Genomic DNA, 14574 nt, shown 5'->3' on the forward strand with positions numbered 1-14574 from the left:
GCTCAAAATCGAGTCGAGTGATTCAAATTCAAGTCAAATCGCCCCTAGAATAAAGGGCCTGATTCGAGTTTGAATTGAATTGATCCTGATCCGAGCTTGAATTGTTTCAAGTGGTTTGAGGAGCATTTTGAGTACTGTTTTGTTTCCCCACCACCACCTTGCTGATTGGTTTTCTGGCACTGGCTTACAATTGGCTGCTATCTCCTTGCTTCTTGGTTGGCTTGTTATCATTTAAATCAAGTGTTGTCATGGGCAACTGTGCCCCCATTGGCTGGGGGGAGGGAGCAGAGAGGAGGGAGGCCAAAGGAGGGATTATCAAAATATATTTAAGGGTCTGCTTGGAGGCAAAGAGACAGAGAGCCATTTTGTGTCTCAGGAGAGAAGGATCAGAGAGATGCCTGTCTGCCTGGCCCAGTGAAGGCAGAGCCTGCTTGAGTCATCTGCTTAACTTATCTATTTCCCGCCCCGCCCCCTCTCTCTTTTGTCTCTCTGTTTTTTTCTCCTTTAATTTGCAGTGGCAACAACTGCAAATTTATTTCATTTTACTTTACTTTACTTTTATTTTATTTTAATTGTACCAGCCCCACTTGCTTTAACTGGGTGCTGCTTGGAATTTCTTCTTCTTCTTTGGATGTCTTCCTTGTAGCCAGCCCACAATGGCTTTAATATATGGGTGCTGTGCTGATTTCCCCCCTTAATTATTTTACAATTGTACCACCAGTGTGTTGGGTTGCTGCTTGGTTTGAACTTTTTCTTCTTCTGTGCATTTTGTGGCTTCTTGCCTGTATCCCCTCGTGGCTTTGATAACTGGGGTGCTGTGCTTATCTTTGGTCTTTTGCAGCCCCAAGCTGCACCTTTGCTGCACTGTCTGTGTGCCTGGAGGATTCATTTTTGGTTTTTGTAGGCTGGTGTGTTCTGTCTGCTGCCCAGTGTGCTAGGGTTGTTCTGTCTCCCTGCCCTTTTTTCCTTTTTTCTTTGTTAGGAACATAGGAAGCTGCCTTCTACCAAGTCAGACCTCTGGTCCATCTCACTCAGTATTGTCTACACATACCGGCAGTGGCTTCTCCAAGGTTTCAGGCAGGAGTCTCTCTCAGCAAACATGCATTGTTTGGGTGGGTGGGTGCCTGACTAGAGCCCACCTGCCCTTCCCCAGCTGTTGAATCCTGGTGTCTGCTCAGCCCAAGAGTTCCTCCAAGAGCAACACCTGGCAGACTCCAGCTGAAGATTCTGGAAGCTGTCAGGCGAATATGCCAGATAGGTGACCCCCCCCCCCCCGCCGCACCTTGGTCAGGTAGCAGACATTTAAATAGGGCCTAGTTTGGAGAAGGGATTAGGTCAGTAGTGGCAGTAATGTAGGACAGGAGGGGTGAGCTTGGGTTAAAGAGGCCACAGTAATCCCCTGCCCTTGGCCTTCCCTTCCCTTATACATGCCCCATTGTTGCTTGCAGTCACACCCCTTTAGGGAAAAAAGTCCCTGCCCCCAATAAAAGCCCCCCCTTCTTTTCACCCAAGCTTTCTCAGCTTCCTAAATTGTGGGGTTTTTAATTTCTGGTTTATTTTAAAATTCAAAACCCGATTTCGGGGCTTTTAATCACTGTAATTGTTTAATTGTTGTTTTAAAATGTTTTTAAATTGTTAGTTGTTATATTGTTTTTTTAATTTGTTTTAGCTCTTTACTGCGTGTTTTAATTGTAAACTGCCCTGAGCCATTATGGAAGGGTGGTATACAAATCAAATCAAATCAAATCAATCAATCAATCAATCAATCAATCAATAGAATAAAGCCTGCTTCTTTATTTGAGGGGATTTAATTTTTCTAGCTTCTGGATGTGCACAGTGCTATAGATAGTATTGTGTGTGGACACAGAGCATAAATAGACCACTCCTGGGCCTATACACCCTTAAAGGCACTTCTCCCCCACCCCCAGGAAACTGCTAAGGGCAATTTGGTCATTCAAACTGGCAGCAGTCTGGTCTGAGAGGTCTAAGTGGGTTGACCCAGTTTGACCCCTTTTGGATGCTTATAAAGGGGAATCCTTACCAGATCCCCCTTTACATGCATCAGAACCAGGTCAAACTAGTTCAATCCACTTCAACCACTCAGACCAGACCACCAGTTTGAACAAACTGGCTCATGGACTGAACTAGCCGGGCCATTGGGGAGATTATTGCTTTGGATGACCAGCCATTCCAGGAGGTGGCGAAGGCCAGCTTCTACTGGCTGCTCGAACTGCTTGTTCCTGACTACAAGATCTCCTCAAGAACCAGCTTCAACAGGCAGGTGGTACCCTCCCTGCCTCAGGTGTGCAGGGAGGCTATGCCGGGACTGCTGCATGCAGAAGCACCTGACACCAGAGTGCACTTCACTGCCAATCTGTGGTTCAGTCGTAGTGGGAGGCATGGTGATTTCGTGTCCCTCACTGTGCACTGGTGGTGGCATGGCCAACCCCTCCCAAGCAGCAAAGCATGGGTGGGCTGTGCTGCATGTGGAAGTGGACACTGGCCATACTGCTAACTGGGCAAAGAGTCACCTTTTACCGTGATGATTCTCTTTATTTGGCAGGGGGAGAGTAACTGGCCCTATCCACCCCCAGCACAGTACTTCCAGTGACTGTTGCTGGTGTCTATCTTGTGTTTCTTTTTAGAATGTGAGCCCTTTGGGGACAGGGAGCCATCTTATTTGTTTGTTATTTCTCTGTGTAAACCTCCCTGAGCCATTTTTGGAAGGGCGGTATAGAAATCAAAATAATAATAATAATAATAATAATAATAATAATAATAATAATAATAATAATACAGCAGGTGAGCTGTCAGTGGCCATTAATTGCCAGGTGAAGCAATACGGGCAGCCAAACCTTCGCCGTGGGTTCATTGTCACCGACAATGCTGCCAACATAACTAAAGGCAAAAACTATATCACAAAACCCATGAACAAGGACAAAGGCAATGATAACAGAGGCACAAATCAGGTAGTGACCAAATTAAACATGTAATAACAAATACCCACAGGCACCCATATTATGACAATAAATGAATACAGTGATAAGGGCTAAGCAAGCCCCACACAATAAAGAATGTTGAACTGGCAACAGTCACTGGAATGCTGGTCATAAACGATGATATATATGGTGTTGCTGTGGCGAAAGACAGTCCTCAAAAATGCGAAGTGCTGCACTCTGAACAAAAACCTTTGCCTGAAAGGCTAGGTACAGAATTCTTGAAAGTAGAACTGGAATCTTGACAGACTTCCTAGGTTGTGGTCTGTTTCGTAAGTATCTTCATCAGAAGTATGGTAATCTGTGCAGAAGCCTCAATCACACAAAATACATGGTGAAAACATGGAATAAATACAAACACACCAACCTTAAATCTGGAAAAGCCTTGTCACTAAAAGCAGCATCTTACCACCATGCCTGCTCGGACATGCTATGCTTCTTAATGAATGATGCTTAAACTTAGAGTTAAATACTCTCCCCAACCATCAATCAATTATACATTGAGTGGGAATATTGGACCTGCAGGAGCAAGAGGTGGATATCTATGGCCTGGCAAGGAAGCTTGGCTTAGAAGTGTGCAAGGTATCCAACCAGGACTGGACGTTCCTTTCTGAGGTTCTTGGCTGCCACGAACAGCAACACAGAGCCAGGCTTTGCCTACCACTCTTCTCCTCAAGAAGACGATGGGTGAGCTCCAGACCATGCTGACCGTTGGGGAAGCAATTGCATTTGCAAGTCATCTGAGGGTTGGAGTGGTGGATCCAACATAGAATGTTGCACATTTCACACATTCAATTTTATAATAACCATCCCTTCACCTTACACCAGCCTTCATCTTCCTTACAAATAGATCAATCCCTCCCCTCACATATGTAATAATAAAATTGTGAGCCCTTTGGGGACAAGGAGCCATCCTCTCTCTCTCTCTCTCTGTAAACTGCTTTGGAAACTTTTGTTGAAAAGCAGCATATAACTATCAATCCTTGTACAAGATAACAGATGTATTACACATAATTCGGAGGCTATTGGTGTGTCATCTAGTGAACACATTGTGACTTCTAGAGAAAACGCTGAAGAGTTGATTCAAGTTAATGATTATAAACTTCCTCTATGTAGGAGTGGGAGTGTTAAGTTTGTGAAAGGAAGGCTGGTTTTAAAAAGATCTTTTGTTAACAGATAGATTTACATAGCAAGTATAGAAAACTTTGAGTAGACATGGTCCAGGCTAATGTTGTTTGTATAGCCCTTAAAATGTTAATGCAACATCTGGTTAAATCCCAGTTGTATGATAACAGATGAGAGGGGAGGGATTGTTCTATTTGTGAGGAGGATGAGGGCTGGTATAAAGTGAAGGGGGTAATGTATACAATTGAATGTGTGGAATGTGCTGTGTTCTATACTGGAGAAACAGGAAGACCACTAATGAAAAGATATAAAGGGCATCTGGCTGATATGCAGCATAATCAAAGTCAAACAAAACTGTGGGCGATACATATGAAGGAAGAACATAATGGGAAAGTGACAAAAACAAAAGTACCAGTATTGGCTGTTGAAGGGAATGGAATAAGATGTGAGAAGCTATGTTCATTGAGCAATTGAAACTTAATATCAATGTTAAGGATGAGATGAAAGAAGCCATGAGATACATTGGTCATTGAAAGAGTTAATATCACCTTAGCAGAAGGATTGCTCTTCCCTCCCTCCCCTGTTGCTATCTATTATCCATTTGAAATTATCCATTTCAGTGATCAGCCACTGTATTTAAGTGCCTTCAGCTGGCATGCTAAATGGAGCATTGAGGATGATGTATCGTACCAAAATGTTTGCTCAGGTTTTTTTAAACTTGCATGTTTTATGTAAAAAAATGTATGTTATTTTAATACCTCTTGCGCATTAAGGAGGTCATTTGGAGTTTGTCTTTGGAGCAGTGCAATAACTGTCTTAAAATATTTATACGGAGTACACTACTTCTTGGGGTGGCTCACAACATTGGATTCTCAGAATTTAACATGGTTTTATATTTTAAATTGTTTTAATGTTTTAATTTTGTTTTAAATTGTGTTGTTTTATTGTAAACTACCCAGAGATGTGAGTTTGGGGCAGTATATAAATATGTTAAATAAATAGAGACAACATAAAACAACAACAACAACAAAATTAAACAAGTTAAAAGACCACGCTAAAACCACATAGGTTTAGGGATTCCACTGGGATTCCAGAGCACAGCCCAAACTACAGATATGGCAAGGAAACTGAAGCACCCCTATTTTCCAGGCATCATGGTCCATCATGGTCCATTTAAAAGTTATAATGCTAAAAACGGGGGGGGGGTCCCTACCAGATATAGGGGCTAATCTCACGCTCAGCAAAAATCGGGCTATCCTCCGCTAGCCTGATTTTTGCCGATTGTCAGAACCACCGGGCTCACAGCTGAGCCCAGTGGTTCTGGAGCAGGTAACCAGCAATCTGCAAACCTGGTTTTTAGAATCATGAGTAGCCGTGGTGCGGCTTCACGCTGTGCCTACTCACGAGTAGACCCCCAGAGGGGATGCAAAAAGCCACCTCCCAGCTCCGGAGGTCTCCCCAGTATGCCCTGCGCACTTGAGAGGGATGGGTCTTCTTTGCTGCTGCCCCAAAGCTTTGGAACACACTCCCTGCTGAAATAAGAGCCTCCCCATCTCTGACAACTTTAAAAAAGTCTTTAAAGATGCATCTATTCACCCGGGCTTTTAATTAACTCTTGTTTCAATAGTTTTAACACTGTTTTAAAACTTTGTTTTAAAATTTTAATTATTGTAAAGCTTTAACTTTTATTCTATCTTTTATTTTGTTTTAACTAGCATTTTAATTTTTGTCGTCATTTATTTTAACTAATGTTTTAATTTCCCCCCCCCCTGTTTTCTTGTTTGCTTTGTTATAAACTGCCCAGAGACGTGAATTTTGGGCAGTATAAAAATATGTTAAATAAATAAATAAATTAATTAAAATAAACCAGGGCAGACCCTGCTTAGCAAAGGGGACAATTCATGCTTGCTACCACAAGACCTGCTCTCCACACAAGATCGGTGGCAACAGGTTGGTGTGTACCACACAAGCAGTCAGTCCCCATCCCTCTTGGGTTCATGGTTCACTGTGCAACATCGAAGCCAGTATTTCCGTACCCACGGAGGGGTCAGTTATGCATGCAGCTATACAAATATATATGAGGGTTAGGTGAGAAATGTCACACACGAATCTGCACAGCCAGCAAAGCAAGAGCTGTCCAGTAATAGCTGGCTGTTGTGTTAAAAGACTGAATCACTTGTTCATTCCCAGGCATCTTTAATGGAAACGGCGATTCTTGCTCCTCTCGGGTCCAACTGTGATATCATCTTGCTTAGCAACATTAATTGTATCAGCCATTCCCAAAAGCCAAGAACTGTGAATTCCCTGATTCTTGCCCTATAAAGGTTCTCCAGTGTTCTCTTCACCCCTAAGAAACAAGCCCCAATTAATCCAAAACTCATTTATTTCACAGCAGTAGCCCTGGTCCCGCTGAGTTTTAGGAATGGAAAAGAATTTTAATTATAAAAAAGAGAAATGCTGCTGGAACTTTGCAAATTAAACTCGGAGGTGCTTTTTCTGTTCCCAGAAGGTAATTGTAGGAAATGTAAATATTATTTAGACTTAATCTAATCCAGTGACTTCCAAGCTGTGTCTTGTAAGAGAGGATGAATCCACTATGTTGGTTGCATTGACTAGTTTCCTTAGAATGAGGAGGGCCTTGCAGCATTGATGTCCCCTTCATCCAAAATATGTGACCTCATCCTGAGGAATGGAGTAAAGATTCACTGGGATTCCATAGCACAGTCCTTGCTACATATATGGAAATTGAAGCACCCCTGTTTTCCAGGCATCATGGTCCCTTGAGCCCAACCTGATTGGTCAAAGGGGGGAGGCAAGATACCAGGAGACAATGTTCTTTGGGCTATCATTGCAGGGCGAATCCCATTTCACTTTTTGGGGAGCTGACTGAAAACATATAAATAGTTTTACTTGCTATTTTTTTCTTAAAATCAGATCGTCAGAATTACTGGGAAGAGGGAAGTCATCCACTCCACTAGGGGGCAAACTACTTCACAAGGATGATATTTGTATAATGTGCTACTCTGCTTCCTGGTCTCTTTTATTTATTACCACAATAATGTGAGCACTAATGTTTTCTTGATTGCATCTTAAGTAATTTCATTACATTGAATTAATACTTGCACTAAAAGAGCCCACAGAGAAATTGGTAAGAAGCTGCTTCCAAGACTGAGAATAGTCACATATAAACTTCCTCGCTTGACAGTATCTGCTCAAAACTAACACAGCATGAAGATTGAATTATCTTGTAGCCATTTACAGATAACCGTTTTCTAGGTCACTCCGGTGGGAATACACACTGTGGCAGCAAACTCACTGTCAGCGCCCTGGAAATGAATAGAGGACATGAGTTAATTTCACAAACATTGATTTATCTGTGGAAGGGAGAAGAAAATTACATTAAAAACGTTAGATATCAGATTGCCACTCTGGGTCTGATTCTTTCAGGCACCGCATGACTTAAACTACTTCACAAAGCCAACAGAAATGGGAAATTCTCTCAACAGTGGGGTCTTCATTCTATTCCCTTCATTTACAGGGTGGAGCCCTGATGGGAGAGAGATTGAGCAAAGCACCAGCTTAGGAACCCTGAGGACACTGATTAGGTAATCCTTGGGGGAAGATCTGTAATAGTGGCTTAGCGGGCAATACAGCTAGTCCACCACTGCCTATCCCTCCCCCCCCCCCCCGCAATAGGCAGTTGTAGACAGAGATGCCAAATTTTGAAATTAAAAACAAAATCTGGATCCTGGGTATGAAGACATCTGAGTCAGGATGTTGAATGTAAAATGTATGTTTCTAAAATAAAATGACTGAGAGGTGGGGGTCAATTTATGGGGGTCAATTTAGAGGTGGGGGTCAATCTGTCTCTATAGCTCAGGGGTTGAACATCGGCTTTGCATTAGAGATGTGCAAATCGATTCAAGCTCAAAATGGCCATTTCAAGTGTTTTGAGTTTGAAACAAATCACCCTTAAAATAAATATCCTGTTTCAGGCTCAAAACAAAACTACTCCGTTTCAAGCGCGAGTCATTTCAAGTGCTTTGAGCACCATTTTCCTGGTCTTTAGACCATTTCCTCTAGTCTAGATATTGGTAGACCAGAATATCTGGTCTACTAATTGGGGTCAGTGGATAGACCACGCCTCTGAGGTGGGCCAACATGCTAAGTCCTGAGCGGAGGCCTGGTCTATCCATCTCACATGGTGAGTACACCAGGGTACACAATTTCAAGTGCTTTAAGCACTATTTTCCTGGTCTTTAGACCATTTCCTCTAGTCTAGATATTGGTAGACCAGAATATCTGGTCTACTAATTGGGGTCAGTGGATAGACCAGTCCTCTGAGGTAGGCCAACATGCTAAGTTCTGAGTTGAGGCCTGGTCTATCTGCCTCACATGGTGGGTACACCAGGTCTCCACCCCAGACTTAGGGCATCAGCCCACTTTGGAGGACCGGTCTGCCGGCCTGCCCCAATTGGTAGACCAATTTCCCCCTAGAAAAATGCTGCTTGAAACACCTGAAACACTCAAAATGTTTCAAGTGTTTAATCGAAACAGCAGGCTTGGCTGCTGTTTTGATGAAATGTTTCAAGCATTTTGTGTTTTGTTTTGAGCTCGAAACGAAACACAAAATCTGTTTCATGCACACCTCTGCTTTGTATACAGTAGGGTCCAGGTTCAATCCTTGGTGTGTGGAATTAATTATTGGGATCAGTACTGATCCGATCCCAGTAATGATTGAATTATGTCCATTAGTGGTGACCTGGATCACATCAAGCTGATACAGTACATCTGTATTAGCCTGATGCATCAGGCAGGGTGACGCAAGGACTCCTCTCATCCCCCTGCCCAATGCATCTGGCGTTCCTTGAAGAAATCAGTTGCCCAAAAGCCAGACACAGCAAATCACTGCCTTTCCCTCCATCTTCTCAGCCTAGGTTAGCAAGCAAAGGCATTATGTTGTGTCTTTTTCCTGGTGTATTACTGTGGGGGAAATGGCAGCACCCTATAATTACAGGGCATGGCAATTTTTCCACCGAGAATTGCACCAGGAAGAGGTGGCAACATAATGATGTGGCTTCCTGCCTGGTTCATTCTAGACTGAGAAGAAGGAGGAAAACTTGGTAATTTAAAGTGTTGTTGCTGTTCAGCTGCATTTTGGGCAGCTGCTTTCTTCACAGAATGTGGAATAAAGGTAAGCACCCCTGGTCCTCTGATAAGTTTAATGCAATACCAATATAATGTGGCATTGCATCAAATCTACTTTTGGCACTGGAAACATTGTCCATTGGAATCGTTTCCAGTGAAAAATGCCCTGATATTACTTGCATCACATTGGCACTTATTCATGTTCCCACTCAATGCACTGCCCTAATACACACCTGGCAAAGGAGGAGGGACACAGTCTAGGATTCAGAATCAATCCATTTATCCTGCCAATATGTTGTGATTAAAACTCTTTTTTCGAGGCACTATAGAAAACACTGGCTGACATGATGTGCAGCTCTCCGTTGCTGGAAGGATGGCTGGGGTCTACAAGAAGCCTGCACTGGTGGCTTCCTTGCATAGTTCGCTGGGTGTGGAGCACTGTTCCCTGTAACAGGGAATCCCAGATGTAATTGGCTACAACTCCCAGCCTCCCCAGCTGCAGCGGCCTTTGGCTGAGGATTCTGGGAGCTGTAGTCAACAACATCTGGGATTCCTTGTTACAGGGAACACTGGTGTGGAGAGAGAGAGAGAGAGAGAGAGAGAGAGAGAGAGAGAGAGAGAGAGAGAGAGAGAGATATTTTCCCATTATTCCCCTCCCTCACCAGTTCTATACATCTGTTCCAAAGGGCTGCACATTGTGCTGATGTGGCTGGGGATGATGGGAATAGTGATCCAGCAATACACCAGAAGAGGATGCCAGACCACCTGGAAACCCCCAGAAGATGCCCCGGACGATGTGCCACCCCCAGCCCACAAGTAGAGACCGTGTTCCCCCACTCTCCTGGCTTGGACTCTACCCTGGACTCTGTCCAGATTCACATACACGTGGAACCGAAGGAGGACTTACATACATTGGCGATGCCTTGCAGCTCGCAACTAACTCAGATGGACACTTGTTTTCTTATGACAGTCCTGACCTGCATGTAATTATGTATGTATGTATGTAACCTCCTGCTTCGGGAACGTGGTCTGTAACATATCTGCATGCTAAATAAACCATGCCAGGACAGCGGCTGACCACACCAGGAACTCCTGCTGACAACACCCCTGGAGGACCCCCTGGACCTGGAGAAGACCCTCCGCCATCAAGGACCCACGCCACGCCCAGAGGCTGCAATTGGCAGAAGACTGGCATGGCCCTGCTGGCCACATGCAAGGTGAGGCTGGGATCTGACCCTCCCTTGGACCTTTTGGACATTCCTCTCACTGAACTCTTTTAACCAGACTCTACCCAAACCCGTGGGAACTTGCGTACAGTGTTATATTCTACCATTGCAACCACACATTCGTTAGTACACGGCCATGTTTTATCGGGAAATTCTATTCACTGTTGCTTTTGTAAACCATATGCTAAACATTCTCTAATAAAAGTCAATCTGCAGAATCATGTTTGTGAACCTCTGGACCAAATGAAATGTTGCATTCGGCTATTGTGGGTGTGGTGATGATGGAAGTGGTAGTCCAACAACATCTGCAGACCCAGGGATAAGCACCCCTGATTCAATCTTTATAATTTTTCATCTATCTATCTATCTATCTATCTATCTATCTATCTATCTATCTATCTATCTATCTATCTATCTATCTAATCATATCTCATGTAGTGCTCAAGATCGCTTACATCAGCATCAAGCCATGCACACAAAATGAAGCATTCAAGGCTGCATAAAACCCTGTAAGGATAGTAACTTCCAAGATGTCAAGATCAAAGTCCTTCACACTGGCAACCACCCCTCCCCCTAAAAAAGAAAGAAAGAAAAGAATGCTAACTGGGAAGAAAACGGGTTCTGTTTGTGCTTTTCCCTGTCTAGGTTCAGCATTTTACATTTCTTTTTGAATTAACAATTCTGCTCCCCACTCCCTCTTACATTTCCGCTCCTTGCTCCTTTGCTTCAAGCTGTCATCCCCCTTCAAAGAGCCCGCCGCGTTGGCTTTAATACCTTGGCAGCAGAAAAACACCTTATTAAAACCACGATCTAATGGTTTAAAAACAATGCACTTCCAGGCTTCCATGGAGGCTCATTAAATATGCACCCATTAGACAATGTTGCCCGCGATACATACACCATTAAATCACATGAACACAGGCTGCCAGCCAACAAAAGGTTACTTGCACCAAAAGTGACCGAGGCCATTATCAGCATGCACTGCATTATCTCCTGGCTGGAGATGGATCCACTTAGTATGGACTTACAGGGAGGTGTCTTATTAAAAGTCAAGCTATGCAGTAGCTGTTGGTGTTAGTGCATAATAGCAGGGTGCCAGAGGTTTCTTGCTTTCTTTCTTGCTTGCTTGCTTGCTCAGCCCTCCTTGTTAGCATGAGATAAAGCCCTGCACACTTCTCCAGGCACTCATCCAGAAGCCAGTGTGGCATGCTTCTCTTTGTCCCTGGAGGTGCTTCTCCACTGAAGTCAAAGTCACTTAGTGTCTTTGACTCATTTCCCTTAGTGTCTCGATGGTGTGGGGTCACCATATGACAGTTCTTTAGGAACATAGGAACTGCCACATACTGAGTCAGACCATTGGTCTATTTAGCTCAGTATTGTCTACACAGACTGACAGCGGCCAGCTTCTCCAAGGTTGCAGGCAGGAATCTCTCTGAGCCCTATCTTGGAGAAGCCGGGGAGGGAACTTGGAACTTAGATGCTCTTCCCAGAGTGGCTCCATCCCCTGAGGGGAATATCTTACATTGCTCACATTATTGGTCTCCCATTCATATGCAACCAGTGTGGACCCTGCTTAGCTAAGGGGACAAGTCATGCTTGCTACCACAAGACTAGCTCTCCTTTCCTTAGGTCCAGGTAGAGTCAGCATGGCAGAGCCCAAGGACAGGCAACCTTGGCTCCCCAGCTGTTGTTGAACTACAGCTCCCATCATCCTCAGCCACAATTTGTTGCAGCTGGAGATGATGGGAGTTGTAGTTCCACAACGGCTGTAGAGTCAAGGTTGCCTACTCCTAAGTGTTAGAGTGTTGGACTAGGACATGGAAGACCCGGATTCAAATCCTCATTCAGCCATGAAACTCACTGGGTGAATCAGGGACAGTCACTTCTCTCTCAGCCTAACCTGCCTCACAGGGTCGTGAGGATTAACATAGCTAGTAGACACTCTGGGCGTCTTGGAGGAAGGGAAATCCCACCGTGACTACAAAACAAAAAAATACAGATAATGATGACCAAACACTGAAAATATAAATAAACACTGGAAATGTATATTCAAAAATAATAAGCCAGTAATAAATGATCCATAACATTAAAAAACAAAAATCATGAATCTAAACTGAATAATTCCACAAGAAAAATAATAATAACATATGCAGTAATACTCAAACCTACTGGTAACACATAATACACAAAATGCCTCCTCACAATGCAGAATACATAAATAAAAGCATGTGCAATAACACTCAAAAGTTAAGGAAGGAGGTGTAACTGAGCCAGGCAAAAATTGGGCTGCAGGATGGAATAGGCAAAGTCAAGTGTCAAAATGGAAGTGGCAGATGACAAAGGCGCTGCGTCAGACGTGGTCTCAAAAGAAGGTGTAGACGTCCTCAATGGCGAAATGCTCAATACCATCTGCACAGAAGTGAAGATGTGAAATCACAAACATGCTAATAGCAGAGAACCCGTCGAGCATGCTTCCATAAATAAGCTGACCTGGATCAGAGATAAAGCCCACTGCATGTCCTTGTAGAGAAAAACAAACTTCATGAATCAATGTCGTTCATGAATCAAAGTCGAACGGCTCTTCCGGATATGTGCCGTTTTGCCCACAAAACTTCATCAGCCTCCAAAACAACATTAGTACCGGTACCCCATGAAATGTTGCTTGACAATCAATCAATCAATGACATTGATTCATGAAGTTTGTTTTGCTCTACAAGGACATGCAGTGGGCTTTATCTCTGATCCAGGTCAGCTTATTTATGGAAGCATGCTCGACGGGTTCTCTGCTATTAGCATGTTTGTGATTTCACATCTTCACTTCTGTGCGGATGGTATTGAGCATTTCGCCATTGAGGACGTCTACACCTTCTTTTGAGACCACGTCTGACGCAGCGCCTTTGTCATCTGCCACTTCCATTTTGACACTTGACTTTGCCTATTCCATCCTGCAGCCCAATTTTTGCCTGGCTCAGTTACACCTCCTTCCTTAACTTTTGAGTGTTATTGCACATGCTTTTATTTATGTATTCTGCATTGTGAGGAGGCATTTTGTGTATTATGTGTTACCAGTAGGTTTGAGTATTACTGCATATATTATTATTATTATTCTTGTGGAATTATTCAGTTTAGATTCATGATTTTTGTTTATTAATGTTATGGATCATTTATTACTGGCTTATTATTTTTGAATATACATTTCCAGTGTTTATTTATATTTTCAGTGTTTGGTCATCATTATCTGTATTTTTTTTGTTTTGTAGTCACGGTGGGATTTCTCTTTCTCCTCTTTATTGTTTGTTTCATTCTGTGTCTGCCCCTGTCTATTGTTTTTCTTGGAGGAAGAGCAGGACATAAATATAAGCACTATCTATCTATCTATCTATCTATCTATCTATCTATCTATCTATGGCATATTATACAGATTACTTGCAAACTCATTCATTGTAGATTTGCCAACCACAGCTTCCTTTCACATCTGGAGAAGGATAAGAAGAAGCATCTCTTTCACTGACCAAGTCACTGATGTGACTCAAGCCAGGATTTTTGTTGTCGTTTCAGACATCAGTAACTCTTGTCATGGAGGCAGGGAGGGAGGCAGCAAGCTGGTGTGTCCTATTTCATGGATGTACAATAGTATACATCCCCTGTGTCTGCCAGCCCAAATACAAGTGATAAGGATGTGCACATACTACCATGCTCTTCCTCTTCCCACCACAAGGTTGGGTTTATTCATGGGCGTCCATGGTGTGGGGGAGGGCGGGCAGGGCAGGGCAGGGGGGAGCATTTGGATCCAGTCAGTACTGGGAAGAGGAGCAGCTCCTGAGTGAAGCACTGACTGCTGAGCATAGGTGTAGCATCCATTGGACAAGGGGGGACAAATGTCCCTGGGCCCAGTGGGTCAGGGGCCCCACAAGGGGTCAACATGCAGTGGCCTCCTGCCTCCTAGGGGGATTCCCAGTGATCCAGGGGGATGCCCCCGCCTCTGCTGCTGCCCTGCTGCCCCTGCCCTGTTGCCTAGTTGCCTGCTGCCCGCCACCCCAGCTATATTTCCCATCTTCACTGCCAATGGGTGGGGGGTA

This window comes from Hemicordylus capensis, chromosome 3 (assembly GCF_027244095.1).
Source record: "Hemicordylus capensis ecotype Gifberg chromosome 3, rHemCap1.1.pri, whole genome shotgun sequence".
Classification (NCBI taxonomy): domain Eukaryota; kingdom Metazoa; phylum Chordata; class Lepidosauria; order Squamata; family Cordylidae; genus Hemicordylus; species Hemicordylus capensis.